This window comes from Gorilla gorilla, chromosome 12 (assembly GCF_029281585.2).
Source record: "Gorilla gorilla gorilla isolate KB3781 chromosome 12, NHGRI_mGorGor1-v2.1_pri, whole genome shotgun sequence".
Taxonomy (NCBI): domain Eukaryota; kingdom Metazoa; phylum Chordata; class Mammalia; order Primates; family Hominidae; genus Gorilla; species Gorilla gorilla.
The window spans coordinates 30267591-30282138 of NC_073236.2; the positions used below are offsets into that span (position 1 = coordinate 30267591).

Consider the following 14548-nt stretch of genomic DNA (forward strand, 5'->3'; position numbering starts at 1 on the left):
ACGGAGGCAGGGACTGGAGCGCTGAGGCCACAGCCAAGGGACACCTGTGTCTAGCAGGAGCTGGGAGAGGCAGGAAGGAGCCCCTCTGGGAAGCCTGGAGGGAGCGTGGCCCTACCGCCCCCTCGACTGCAGAGCTCTAACTCCCAGGACTCAGTGGGTGAATTCTCGTTGTTTGAAGGCCCAGCTGTGGTGCTTTCTTCTGTCGGCCACAGGAAACTGACGACCACCCAAACCACCGATTTCATTTTCAAACATGAACACAGAAGCGGAGAGGTCAGAGCTGGGGTTCCACTCGCCCCTCCTGCCTGGCGGAAGCTTCTCCGGCAGCTGACGCCCACCCCCTCATGCTCAGGCCGCCCTCTCCTCATCACTGACAATAAATCGATCCTGTTTTTAAAGTGCATCTCTCGGGGAGTGCCAGGGGGCAAAGCGCTGCAGGAACTGGAACCAGAGAGATGGAAGCTCCAGGCCCAGGGCTGAGACCAAGCCAGGTCAAGGCCGGGACACCAGAGCCCCAGGATGCAGCGGCTCTCCCTGGGACACAGCACGTGTGCCGGGGAGACACAGGTCTGAGGGACTCAGGAGTGGATGGCCACCAGCCAGCTCCCTGGGCGCCAGGCCCAGAGGGCCCCAGCCACACCCTCCCAGGAGGCCTGGGCACCTGGGGGTCTCTCACCCAGCGGCTGAGGAAGCACTATCTGCCCTGCCCACCCACCCTCCGGCTGGGGGTCTCTTGCCCGGCGGCTGAGGAACCACCATCAGCCCTGCCCACCCACCCTCTGGCTGCGGGCATTGGCTGCAACCTGGCCAGGGAAGGCTTTTGCAGAACTTGGAGGGTTCCCGGGGCTCTGGCAGGCAGCACTGGGCTGGGTGGAGGGCACCGGGTCGTGATGGTGAAAGGAGACAAACGAGGAAGAGGCACCAGGAGAGGCCAACCAAGGCACAGAGACCATGTGGAACAAGCAGGCACACACGCACACTCTCACACACACACTCATAGAGGCACACTCACGGACACGCACACACATACATGCACACTCATACACACAGACACACGCACACTCACACAGATGTGCACACACACTCATACATGCATGCATACACAGGCACACTCACAGGCACACACACACTAATACATGCACACACACTCAGACATGCACTCATACACAGGCACACTCATACACGCACACTCACACACACATGCATACACAGGCACATGTACACTCATACAGGCACCACACACACGTGCACAAAAGCACGCACACTCATACACACTTATACACACACAGACATGCACTCTCATACACAGGCACACACATGCACACACACAGAGGCATGCACACTCATGCACACAAACATACACGCACACACACACTCCTACATGCATACACACACAGGCACACACAGACATACATGAACACACACAGGCACACATACATGCACACACACGCACACAGACACACACAGGCACACATACAGGCACACACACTCATACAGACACATACACAGGCACACATACATGCACACACACAGGCACGCACACTCATACACACAGACACACAGACACAGGCACATACACTCATACGTGCACACACACACAGGCACATGCACACTCATACATGCACACACACACAAAGCACGCACACGCCAATACATGCACACTGACAGACAAGCACACACATTCATACATGCTCACACAGGCACACTCACACTCATACACTCACACAAGTCACACACTCATACACACACACACGCACATGCACACTCATACATGCACACAGAGGCACACTCATACATGCATACACAGGCACACAGACACACTTGTACATGTACATTCACACACAGGCACACACACTGCTGCACACCCATGCAGACACCGGCACACACTTGCACACACAGACACATGCACACAGACAAGCATTTGAGCTCACACACAGACACACACTCACACACACAGGTATTCACACGCATGTGCACACGTGCACACACTCCCACAGGTATTCACATGCACACGCACACACACTTGCACACATACACCCCTACACAGGTATTCACATGCACGCACACACACTTGCGTGCACACACCCCCACACACAGGTATTCACATGCACGCACACACACACTTGCACACACACCCACACACAGGTATTCACATGCACACACACACGTGGACACAGACATGCACTTGCACTCATGCTTGTGCACACACACACAGAAACGTGCACTCACGCACTCAGTGCTGGGGTCTGAATCTGAAATTCCAGTGTTGAAATCTTCACCCCCAAGGCGATGGGTTAGGTGGTGGGGCCTTTGGGATGCGATGAGGTCATCAGGGTGGAGCCTCAAGAACGGGACCAGTACCTGATGAGGGGGCCCCAGGGCGCTTCCTCCCCCTACCCCATATAAGGACAGAGAAAGCGCCACCTATGCAGCAGGACATGGTCCTTACGAGACACCCAGGACGCGGATCCTCACCAGACACCCAGGCTGCCTTGATCTTGGACCTCCAGCCCCCAGAACCGTGAGCAGTGACTGGCTGTCGTCTGAGCTACCCAGGCTGTGGCATTCGCTAAGAGCCGCCTGAGCTAAGACAGCCACATAAGCCCACACTCACACATTCACTCTTACACACACCCAAATGCTCACACTTGCTCACACGTGCACACGCTCCCACGGTGTGTACAGGTGCACATGTACATCCTCACACACACGCACGTGCACACACGCTCCCCCTGCATTCACCTCCACAGCCACAGGGAAACGAGGAATCCAGGATGAGCCCTGGGACTTGGGTGGGGGAGGGATGCCTGGGGACCCTTCTGGGGTGGGGGCTGGGGTGGGGGGGTCTTCCCTGGACACGTGGGGCTGAGAAGCCCACCAGACACTGGGCGTCGATGCACACAGGCAGTTGGACGCAGGCTTCTGGAGATGTAAAAATAACTGTGGAGTCATGAGCACACGGAAGGCCTTACAGCCAGGGCGGAGAGCCGGGGAGGGTGGGAGGGAAGGAGGAGGAGGGGGAGAAGCCGCAGGGAAGATGGAGTGAGTAGGCGTGGTGACCCAGGGAAGGCAGGGGCGTGTGTGGGCCAGGGACGCAGTGGCGGGGGGGGGGGGGGGGGCCCGCCCACACTGAACACGATGGGAGTCCGCAGAAGTGGCTGCGGGACAGCCTTTGGAGGTCACAGTGACCTTGAGGCTGTGCCCTTAGCAACGCAGGTGGTAGCCGCCTGAGGGGACCCTGCTGGGGGTGCAGCAGCCTGGAGCCGCCCCCAGAAGCCGGGCAGGAGCAAGGGGGGCGGCCATCGACCAGGCCGGCCTGCTGATGCCTCCTCGGGCCAGGCCACAGCCAGGACACACGAGACCAAGATCCAGTGCCTAGCCCTGGACCCATTCACAATCTGGTTCGGGAAGGAAACGCGTGAGGGTGCCCCTGCCCGGCACAGGTGTTGGAGGTGTGGTGCAGGTGGGCCCCCCAGACCACAGACATCACCAAGGGCAGTCCAGGACGAGGCTCCAAATGCCAGGGCCAGGCCCCCGCGCCCACCTCTCCATCGCCCTCAAGAGCCCTGTGAGTAGACGAGGACGCAGGTGGGGAAGGAGCCGTCCCAGGTCACCGCTCCCACATGTGGAGCTGAGAGCTGCACCCCAGCTCTCTGATTCCCTGTCCTGACGCGGGGGCTGAGGGAAGGTCGCCCTGTTCTTGATGTTTCTATGGGGAGAGGATAACTGGCCACCACCCACGCCCGGTCTTCAGCCCGGAGCTGGGATGTCAGCCCCAGTCCGTTGGGGCAGGAGCCAGACGTACAGGAAATCCACCACCAGGAGGCTCTGCTCCGGAAGGGCCGACCCAGTGTCCACCCCCAGCCCCTCGTTAGCAGGGGAGCTGTGGAGGGCAGGGCCCCAGGACAGCACTAGCCGTGGGGCAGCTCCGGGGCTCACAGGGCACCTGCCAGGGGGCTCCCGGCTCCTGCGCCATCTCCGTGGGGTCCCTCCTGCAGGCCGGGCTCAGTCCCACCAGGCTACCTTTGAGGGCGATGCAGAACTGGGAACCCTGCCCTCCGGGAACTCAGCATTAGAACCGAGAGCAGGGATAGGGGAGACTAAGCAAGGGCCCAGCCATCAGCCCGGGGGCAGGCGCAGAACTTCCAGCCAGCTGTGGGGGGCAAGGTTTGGGTTGGTTGGGGGGAACTGGGCTCTGCCCAGCAGTCCGTGTCTTGGGCCAGATCCCTCGGGTTTCTGAGCTTCAGCTTCCCCCCACCATGGTGACTCCAAGACCCTGCCAGCTCCAGGACTCGGGCCCTCCCGGTGGCTTTTCTGAGCTGGATGAAGCCCCCAGGGGCAGCCCCTGTGGGAAGCAGGCCCCCTCAAGTGTCTGGCCCGGGGCCACACCCTCCACAGGATGTCAAGAACACTTTCCTCACCACCCCCAGCCGCCGCACCAGGGAGGAAGAAGAGAGGGGCTGGGCCAGGCGCCGCTGGCATGCAGGGCCACCAGCAGTGAGTCCTGGGCCACGACTGGACACAGACCACCCTCCTCCCCCGGGGCCCTGCCCAGAGAAGGGACGCAGACACACATTCCGCCGTGAGGACGCGGTGGAGACCTCGAGGAACGTGGTCCCACTGCAGGGCACCCTGCAGTCCCACACCAAGGCAGACGGCCTGACGTCCACTGGCCATGCCGGGCGCTGCGGCTGAGCAGCCCTTTGATAAAAGGGTTTCCCTTTCATTCGCTAAACCTTGTCATAACAGAAAGACGTGCTCACGATTGAGAAAAACGCAAGGAGGAGAAAGGAGCCAGTGGAAAAGGTGCACATCGGGGCCCTTCCCAGAAGGAAATCACCACTGGTAACAAAAAGAACCCTGCCTGTCTTACAAGGAAGCAGACGGGACCCTTCCTCTCTCCCTCACACCAGGAGTGCAGGGTCTGTGCTGTCTGCTCCTCCAGGGCTGGAGCCTGCTCCCTCCACGCCGGGCCCATCCACAAGGGAGGTGGTCTCCAGCGCTGAGCGGGAAGGCAGCTGGGTGAAGGCAAAGGGGGCAGCATCCAGGGAGGCTTATGAGGGGCCGGGGGAAGAGGCATCAGGGCCTCTGAGCAGAGAGGAGGTGCCAGGCTGGCCTGGTCAGGGTGGGGAGGTGGGCGTGAGAACTCCGCTCTGTCCCATCCCCTCATCTGACCGACCTCTGGGTAACCCCACAGGGTGTCAGTTTCAACCCTAGGCTGCTGGAGTGACCAACACAGAAAGCAGGTGTCCAAAGCAATGGGTCCCAGGCCAGTGAGTCAGTGGGTGCTAGGGACACCTGGCCGCAAGGCTTGGAATGAATATCCACCCAGAGGGGGCATGGCACCTTCCACTACCCCACATCACCTCCCACGCCAGCCCCACAAGGCTGCAGATCTCAACTGCGCGGGATACGGGATAACCCAGCAGACGCTCGGGAGCCACCATGTTCACCTACAGACTCACAGATTGTCCCACCTGGGGGACCCATTGCAAACTCCTGTCACTCCACTCAGGCACTCACCGGCCGGGGGAGCACACCCTCTTGAGGCTGGCAGGCCCTGCCTCCTGGGACTGTCTGATCCAGAAAGAAAATCCCTCCAAGAGGGACAAAGACCTCTCCCCCAACACTCCTCTTTGGGGGCTGCTGTCCCGGGTGCCTTCCTGGGCTGCGGCCTCTCTGGAGGGTCTGCACTGGCTCCAGCCCAGCACCGTCCACCAAGCATCACCTGCCCCACCACGGCCCCGACCCAGCCACAGCTGACTAAAGCCTGTCATCCGCCCAGCCTGGCAGGGCCTCTCACTCTGCCCAGACCCCATCCCTTCCTATACCAGGTCCCCTGCAGCCCCGGAGGACAAAGACGCCCTCCCAGGCTCTGTTGGTGCCCCCACAGCTCCAGGCAGGAGGTCTGGGCATGGAGGGCTGAGTGGAGAAGTGACCAGCGTGCAGTCCAGGCCCTGCAAGGGGAGGCGGAGGCAGGCAGCAAGTGCTTTCCTCCAGGACCACCTGAGGCCCTGCAGAGGGGACGCAGGAGGCATCCCTGCCCCACACCCTCCCTGGGAGTCACAGACACCCGTCCTGGAGGGCGCTCTGGCAGCCCCCTGGCGTACAGCCCCCCATGCACGCAGGCCGAGCATCCCACCCAGACCCGGGCCTGGCCGGCTCCGCCGCACCTGTCCTCTGGAGCAGCTGCAGGCCCGGCTCAGCCCTCCCTACAGGCCCAGCGCTGCAGGCGGCCTGGGCTGCCAGACCTGGGGGCTCCGTGCTGACCCTCCCCAAGCTGGGGTGCTGGCTCAGAGTGGGGACTGCGGGGGACCCCTGCCTCCTCCCAGACGACTTTTCCCCCAGCAATGTGGCAGTCACTCTGCCCTGCCCCACCGCAGCCCAGCCTCTCCTCTGCCTGGGAGAGGTCCAGGGTCAGCGCTAACCCACGCAGCACCCCTGGAGGCTGGGTTCGGGGTCCCTGCTCTGAGCGTTTCCACAAGCACAGCTCAACCCTCAGGCATGTGGGGCTTTGCTTCTGGGGGGCCCCTTGCTGCTCTGCTGGGGGTCTCAGGGCCTGCGTCCCCTCCGCCTACAGGGCCACCAGGCAGCCCCCTCGGGCCTCAGTCTGCCCTCCTGGAAAGAGGGTTCTTCCGTCCAGGGCCCCCACCTGCGCTCCCAGGGGCGCCGTGGGGTCCGGGTCCGCGCGGGGCTCTAGGGTTTCCCGGCGGGGTGACAGCGGCGGCGATTTTGGGCAAGCTGGCATTACTGCCCCGGGCCTCGGTAACCCGTGTCGCTAGGCCCCCCGCGCCCACCATCCCCCGCCCGCCCCGCTCACCTGCCACGGGCGACGGCTTGCGCAGCACCAGCCACCTACTCTTCCACTGTGGGGACAGGGGGGAGCGTGAGCCGCCGCCCGCGCCCGCGCCCCACCCCCGCGCCCCCGACGCGCCCCGACCTTCTTGCGGTCCCGCAGCTTGACCTGGCCCTCCTCCACCAGCGCCGCCTCGGTCATCTTCTGTCATGGTTCCGCGCCGCCGCGCTCGCCCCGGCGCCCCAGCCCAGGGTCACTTTCAAAATAGCTCCCAGGGCCCTGGGCTGGGCCAGGAGGGCGGGCCCGCGGGCAGGGCGGCGACACCGGCGACTCCACGGCCGGCGCGGGCGGGGCTCCTTCTCCTGCGGGCGGCTCCCCCACCCCCACGGGCCCCTCTGGCCCCACCGTCCCGCGGCGGCCACTGGAGCCGCCCGCCCTCTGGAGCAAGCGCGCCCTCTGGAGCAAGCGCACCATCTGGGCTCAAACGCTCAGACCAGCGCCTGGGGTGGGGGGTCGGGCGGGGACTTCTCTTTCAAAAAGCAGAGAAAACCACCCAGCAGACATCGGCCCGGCTCTGGGCACTGCTCCCAACTTTAAAGTTGCTCTTCAAACAATCCGGCTTCCCAGACTGGCATCTGCCCCTCCCACTACCCCAGGGGTCACCAGACACCCCGACAACAGACTGGCCACGGGCAGCCCAGGCCCAGGATGCTCTCACATCCCCAGGCTTCCCCCACACTGAGGTGACCCCTCCCCAGGCAGGCAGTAGGGGTCGAGGAGCCCCTGGCAGCCTCTGTCTCTTCCTCCATTTCTGTTCCCATTAAAAGCCTGCAGGGACCCCAGTGCAGGTGGGCGGGTCCAGGACCCACATTGCCACCTCAGGTCCCCAGGTCTCCACCTCTTCTGCCCCCATCCCAGGCAAGAGCAGGCCCTGGTTAGGCCAGCCGGCTCCGATGGGCAGAGGAGCTGCCTGCTTTGTAAAGGACCCGCCAGCAGCCCTCCCAGCTGGGTGGACTTTGCGTTTCTGGACTCCCCCTCCTTGACCCTGTGGCTCCAGTCCAGCTGTCCCCAAGCTCTGGCCTGGGCATTAGATGTCACACCCAGGTTCTTTTGCAGAGAGGCCATGTGCTTTGGGGAACCTGGCAGGTCTGTGCCTTGGGTGTCAGCCCCATCCGAGAGACGGCCTCCACCACCCTGGGGTTGGGAACACCCAGCAGATACGGGAACAGCAGTGGGGAGGGGCGATGGCACCCTAGAAGATAAGCACCTGGACAAACAGCAAAGCTCCGTCCACATGCCCTACCCTAGACCCCATCCTCACGGGGCTGACGGTTCTCGGGGGAGAAGAAGGAAGGGGTAGACAGTGTCCCGTTAGGGAGGAGACTTCTTCATTTCATCCCATCCAGACCCTAGGCTGGGCTCTGTCTGCCTCGTACTGAAGAGGAAATGGAATCAAGGCAGCGTGAGGCCTCACAGCCAGGACTGAGCCACATCGGCTGACCTCAGAGCAGGGCTCAGAGGCATCGGGAGCCCTGGGCGCCCCTCCCCACTGCCCCTGTGATCCAAGAGACAGGTCTCCGGTGGGCCACAAGGGTTGGCTTTGATGCTTCGGTGATGTCTTATCAGGGCCTCATGTAAGGCAGGAGACACCAGGCCCAGGAAGCAGAATTTTGCATCCCCCACCCACCCCCGCAGTCACCTGTGCAGCCACCAGCCGCCTTCTGCACAACAGTTGCTGGGTCACAGAGCCCCATTCATGCTCCCCACACATCCCAGGCCCCCAAGGGGCTGGCCCAGGACAGCCGGTGCGGAGGTGGGGGCCGTTGGGGCTGTAGCCACAGACACATCCGCTGCCCTGGGCGCCTGGCACTTGCTCATCCCTACAGGGAGAGGCAGGGCCCCGCTGCATTTCTGAGTGCTGGCCTGGGCCCAGGCTCCTGCCATGCCTGGCAGCTGCACCTGCTCCCACCCAGCCTGGAACACACAGGATGCCGGAGGGTAGACAACTCCCTTCCCTGCTCCACGCGGCTCCAGGGCTGCTGAAAGGTGGAGGAAGCTTCCTGCAGGAGGAGGAGGTGGCCTGGCTGCCACTCCCGGACTGGCCGAGAGCACTGTGACCCTGGGCAAGCTCCTGCCCCGCTCTGTGCCTCAGAAGTTATAGCCAGAAGTTTCCCCAGAAGTTATAGCCAGGGTTGCTGGTTGCAAATGGAGAAATAGGCTGGCCACTGAGTAGGAAGGGGTTGATTGGAAGCAAATCAGGTCTCCAAGAACCAAGGGGAAGGCTGGAGAGCTGGTAGGCAGTGAAAACAGAGCCACGTCCTGAAAGAGGAGGACACCACAGCTCAGCCCCACAGCACAGCTGGGCTCCACACGAGGGGCAGGGTCACCACCTTCAAAGGAGCCCACAGTCTCAGGTCACAGCAGCACCCCTGTCTGACCACAGAGCCCTGCTGCGGCTGCCATGCTGCTGCTGGACACTGGCCAGGGACACTGCCATCTCTGCCAGACCCCATGGTCGTGGCACATTGCCGCCCGCCAGTGGCTCTGTGGCCAAGGGACCTGTCCCTGACTAGCCACACCACCTTCAGCCACCGTGTGATCTTACTGGTCTCAGCTTCCTCTTCTACCTTGATACTGTGATGAGCCCCAATAAGATGGTGTCCATGAGCATCTTTCAAAATGATCCAGGGTTTTCCAAGGTGATTCCAAGGGGATGATGGGGACCAGGGGTGGGCTGCTTTGTCTTGCATCTCCAAGTGGCCTGGTGTGTTGGAGAGAAACACGTCAGCTGAGTGTGGCAAGCACTGTACCCTGTGGTCACACCCGTTTGTGCATCCACATTTCCCAGTACCACCACCCCCGCCCCCATCAGGTAAGGCTGTATGAGTGAGTTCTGGCCAGTAAGGCATGGGTGGAAGGGGTAACCAACACTTCCGGCCTGCCCATAGGATGCCTGATACAGTTCGGCTGTGTCCCCACCCAAATCTCATCTTGAATTGTATTAATAATATTAGCTCCCGTAATCCTCATGTGTTGTGGGAGGGACCCAGTGGGAGGTAATTTAATCATGGGGGTGGGGTTTTCCTGTGCTATTCTCATGAGAGTGAATAAGTCTCATGAGATCTCATGGTTTTATGAAGGGCAGTTCCCTGCACATGCTCTTTGCCTGCCGCCATGTAAGAGGTGCCTTTGCTCCTCCTTCACCTTCACCATTTCCCTTTGCCTTCAGCAAGCACCTCAGCAGTTCATGTTTTTTTTTTTTTCCTGGTGGAGTGACCCAAACCTTCATTCCTGAAGTGTCTGGGTGATTTGTAGTCCTGCCTGGATTGGGCTGTTGTAGTTTCCCATTGACCTTAATCACAGGGCATGGTAATATTAATAGACACCCTAATGGATCTTTTGTAATTCTATGCATACTCTTACTTACCTCCTTTGTGGAGTTGTAGACTGATTTCATCTCGAGAGTCTGGGTCAATCACCCCAGCCAACACCGTAACTCCTTCTTAGCCTGTTGACTTAAAGGTAGGAGGATCCCAGAGTGTCCAGGTGGCAATCTTAACTTCTAGCTTAATGGAATAGTTGTGTCTCCTGGTGGCAGCGTTCCTCCCTCTGGAACTAAGACCTCTAGGCCAGCAGAACATAATGTCATGGGAACAGGAAGCAAACATTTTGCTAGTGGATCACTAGGGGTGATGGCAAGTGGTGCCACTTCCACTTCAGTGCCTTGATTCCTGGACCCGTGCATCCTGGCTAAGGGAGAAACAATATCATATCTTGGATGCTGATTCAGAGCATATGTGGCCTTCTGGAGAACTTGGCCCCAGCCCTGCAAAGTATTGTCACCTAGTTGGTGGTGTAATTGTGACTTCAGAAGGCCATTCCACCGTTCTATCAATCCAGCTGCTTCAGGATTATGGGGAACGTGGTAAGACCAGTGAATTCCATGAGCATGAGCCCACTACCACACTTCTTTAGCTGTAAAGTGAGTGCCTTGCTCAGAGGCAATGCTGTGTGGAACACCATGATGGTGGATGAGGCATTCCGTGAGTCCATGGATGGTAGTCTTGGCAGAAGCACTGCGTGCAAGATAGGCAAACCCATATCAGGAGTAAGTGTCTATTCCAGTGAGGACAAACCTCTGCCCTTTCCATGGTGGAAGAGGTCCAATATAATCAACCTGCCACCGGGTAGCTGGCTGATCACCCTGAGGAATGGTGCCATATTGAGGCTCAGTGTTAGTCTCTGCTGCTGCCAAATTGGGCACTCAGCAGTGGCTGTAGACAGGTCAGCCTTGGCTAGTGGAGGTCCATGTTGCTAAATCTCCATGTGTAATCTCCATCCCTGCCACCATGGCCACTCTGTTCACGGGCCCACTGGGCAATGACAGGGGTGGCTGGGGAAAGAAGCTGAGTGGTGTCCACAGAACAGGTCATCCTACCCACTTGATTATTAAAATCCTCCTCTGCTGAGTTCACCCATTGGTGAGCACTCACAGGGGATACAAATATCTTCCATTTTTGACCACTCGGAGAGGTCCATCCACATACCTCTTCCCCAAATTTCTTTGTCACCAATTTTCCAATCATGCTTCTTCCAAGTCCCTGACCATCCAGGCAAACCATTGTCTACGGCCCATGAATCAGTACATAATCACACACCTGGCCATTTCTCCTCCCATGCAAAGTGCACAACCAGGTGCACCGCTCCAACTTCTGCCCACTGGGAAGATTTCCCTTCACTGCTGTCCTTCAGGCATGTCCTAAAAAGGGGCTGTAGTGCCGCAGCTGGCCACTTTCGGGTGGTGCCTGCATATCCTGCAGAAGCATCTGTGAACCAGGTCCTAGTCTTCTCTTCCTCTGTCAAATGATTGTTGCAGGCCGAAAGAGTGAGGGTCACGATCAACTCAGTATACCACCAGAGGCTATACGAGTAAACAGCAAACTGTTCTCATAAAAGCAGGTTGTTGGTGAAAAGACAAACCACATATGCTGCCCAGAAGGACTGCTGACAGCAGTCACGACCCACGCACAAGTGTTTCTTGTGATTAGGCAACTACGAAGCCTGTTAGCAATAATGTGAACCTGTGATCAGTTAAGGAGCTGACCAATCGTTACCTCCTGCTCCCTGCTCTTTCTACCCAACATGAAGGGCTATAGAAGCTCAGGGTGGCTGCCCTTGCTCACTGGAAACTGGGAGCCCTCTTCTTCCCCTTGCTCTTCCTTTAAAATAGTTTCTTGTTTTTTGTTTTCATTTCTACATTCATCCTCCTTCGTTCAGTCCCGTAGTAACCATGGCAAACCACGGCAAATGATCACAGGGAACTCCCCATGAGGCCATCGGTGCAGGCTGGGGGAGAGGAGGCAGGGTGGCAGGAGTGGAGACCATGGGCATTTGAGCCACTTCCTCATGTAAAACTTACTTGTGCCTTCAGGATCTGCTTGAGCCCAGTCACACATATACCACTTCTCTTTGATGACGGAATGCTGCTGTGCATGACCCACTTTATGGCTAGATGGGTAGGAAAGCACCCAGTTCATGACGGGCAGTTCAGGTCGCATGGTGACTTGATGACCCATAGTCAAATGTTCAGTTTCCACCAAAGCCCAGTAACAGGCCAAGAGCTGTCTTTCAAAAGGAGAGTAGTTATCTGCGGAAGATGGCAGGGCCTTGCCCCAAAATCTGAGAGGCCTGTGCTGTGATTCACCTATGGGGGCCTGCCAGAGACTCCCAACAGCATCCCTATCTGCCACTGACACCTCAAGCACCATTGGATCTGCTGGGTCATATGGCCCAAGTGGCAGAGCAGCTTGCACAGCAGCCTGGACCTGTTGCAGAGCCTTCTCCTGTTCTGGACCCCACCCAAAGCTGGCAGCCTTTCAGGTCACTCAGTAAATGTGCCATAGTAACACACCCAAATGAGGACTGTGTTACCTCCAAAATCCATATAGGCCCACTAAGCATTGTGCCTCTTTCTTGGTTGTAAGAGGGTCCAAATGCAGCAACTTATCCTTCACCTTAGGAATATCTCGACAGGCCCCAAACCACTGGACCCCTAGAAATTTTGTTGATGTAGAAGTTCCCTGAATTTTAGTCAGATTTATTTCCCATCCTCTGGCACACAAATGTCTCACCAATAAGTCCAGTGTGTTTGCTACTTCTTGCTCACTGAATCCAGTCACCGTAATGTCATCAATGTAATGGACCAGTGTGATATCTTGCAGAAGCGAAAAGCGATCAAGGTCTCTCCGAATAAGATTATGACACAAAGCCGGAGAATTGATATACCCCTGAGGGAGGACAGTAAAGGTATATTGCTGGCTTTGCCAGCTGAAGGCAAATTGCTTCTGGTGGGCCTTATCGACAGGAATGGAGAAAAAGGCATTTGCCAAGACAACGGCTGCATACCAGGTACCAGGAGATGTGTTAATTTGCTCAAGCAATGAAACCACATCTGGTACAGCAGCTGCAACTGGAGTGACCACTTGCTTAAGCTTACGGTAATCCACTGTCATTCCCCAAGATCCATCTGTCTTCTGCACAGGCCAAATGGGAGAGTTGAGTGGGGATGTGGTGGGAATCACCACCCCTGCATCTTTCAAGTCCTTGATGGTGGCACTAATCTCTGCAGACCCTCCAGGGATGTGATATTGTTTTTGATTTACTCTTTTTGTAGGTAGAGGCAGCTCTAATGGCTTCCATTTGGCCTTCCCCACCATAATAACCCTCACTCTACCTGTCAGGGAGCTAATGTGGGGGTTCTGCCTGCTACTAAGTATGTCTATACCAATTACGCATTCTGGCACTGGGGAAATGACCACAGGATGAGCCCGGGGACCCACTGGACCCACTGTAAGTCAGACCTGAGCTAAAACTCCATTAATTACCTGACCTCCATAAGCGCCTACTTTAACTGGAGGACCACAATGACGTTTTGGGTCTCCTGGAATCAATGTCATCTTAGAGCCAGTGTCCAGTAGTCCCCAAAATGTCTGATCATTTCCCTTTCCCCAACATAGTTACCCTGGTATAAGGCTGGAGGTCTCCTTGGGGAAGGATGGGAGAAAGATTAACAGCATAGGCCGGGTGTGGTGGCTCACGCCTGTAATCCCAGCACTTTGGGAGGCCGAGGTGGGTGGATCATGAGGTCAGGAGATCGAGACCATCCAGACTAACACGATGAAACCCCATCTTTACTAAAAATACAAAAAATTAGCTGGGTGTGGTGGCAGGCACCTGTAGTCCCAGCTACTTGGGAGGTTGAGGCAGGAGAATGGCGTGAACCCGGGAGGCGGAGCTTGCAGTGAGCCGAGATTGCACCACTGCACTCCAGCCTAGGTGACAGAGCAAGACTCTGTCTCAAAAAAAAAAAAAAAAAAGAAAGAAAGAAAGATTAACAGCATAAATTGTCAGTACTGTAGTGGAGTCCTTCCTCAAGGTGACCCGGCCTCCCCTTCATTCACGGGGTTCTGGGTCTGTAAACTGTCTAAAGTCTGGAAATTGATTGAGGGGCTGTGACTCTCTGTTTTTATAATTCATATTAGTCTTTTGTCCATTCGACCTAGAAGTTTTCTGCTTATATAAATTAAGCAGGATTGCAGTAGGCTTCCAGTCAATTTCACTTTTAGGAACACCGTGATTAATTAGCCAACGCCAGAGCTCTACACAACTCAGACTATTCTGATTGCCACTTTGCCTCTGCTGTCCATTATGGTAGCTGTGCCCACCCTGCCTTTGATGGTTGAGTGCCGCCAC

At 57.8% G+C, this 14548-nt stretch overlaps 1 pseudogene; it reads right to left on the bottom strand.

Annotated features, from left to right (window-relative positions):
• LOC129523573 (protein Dok-7-like) overlaps window positions 1-7055 on the bottom strand; it is a 30785-nt pseudogene extending 23730 nt beyond the window's left edge.
• Window positions 7056-14548: the final 7493 nt, after the last annotated feature.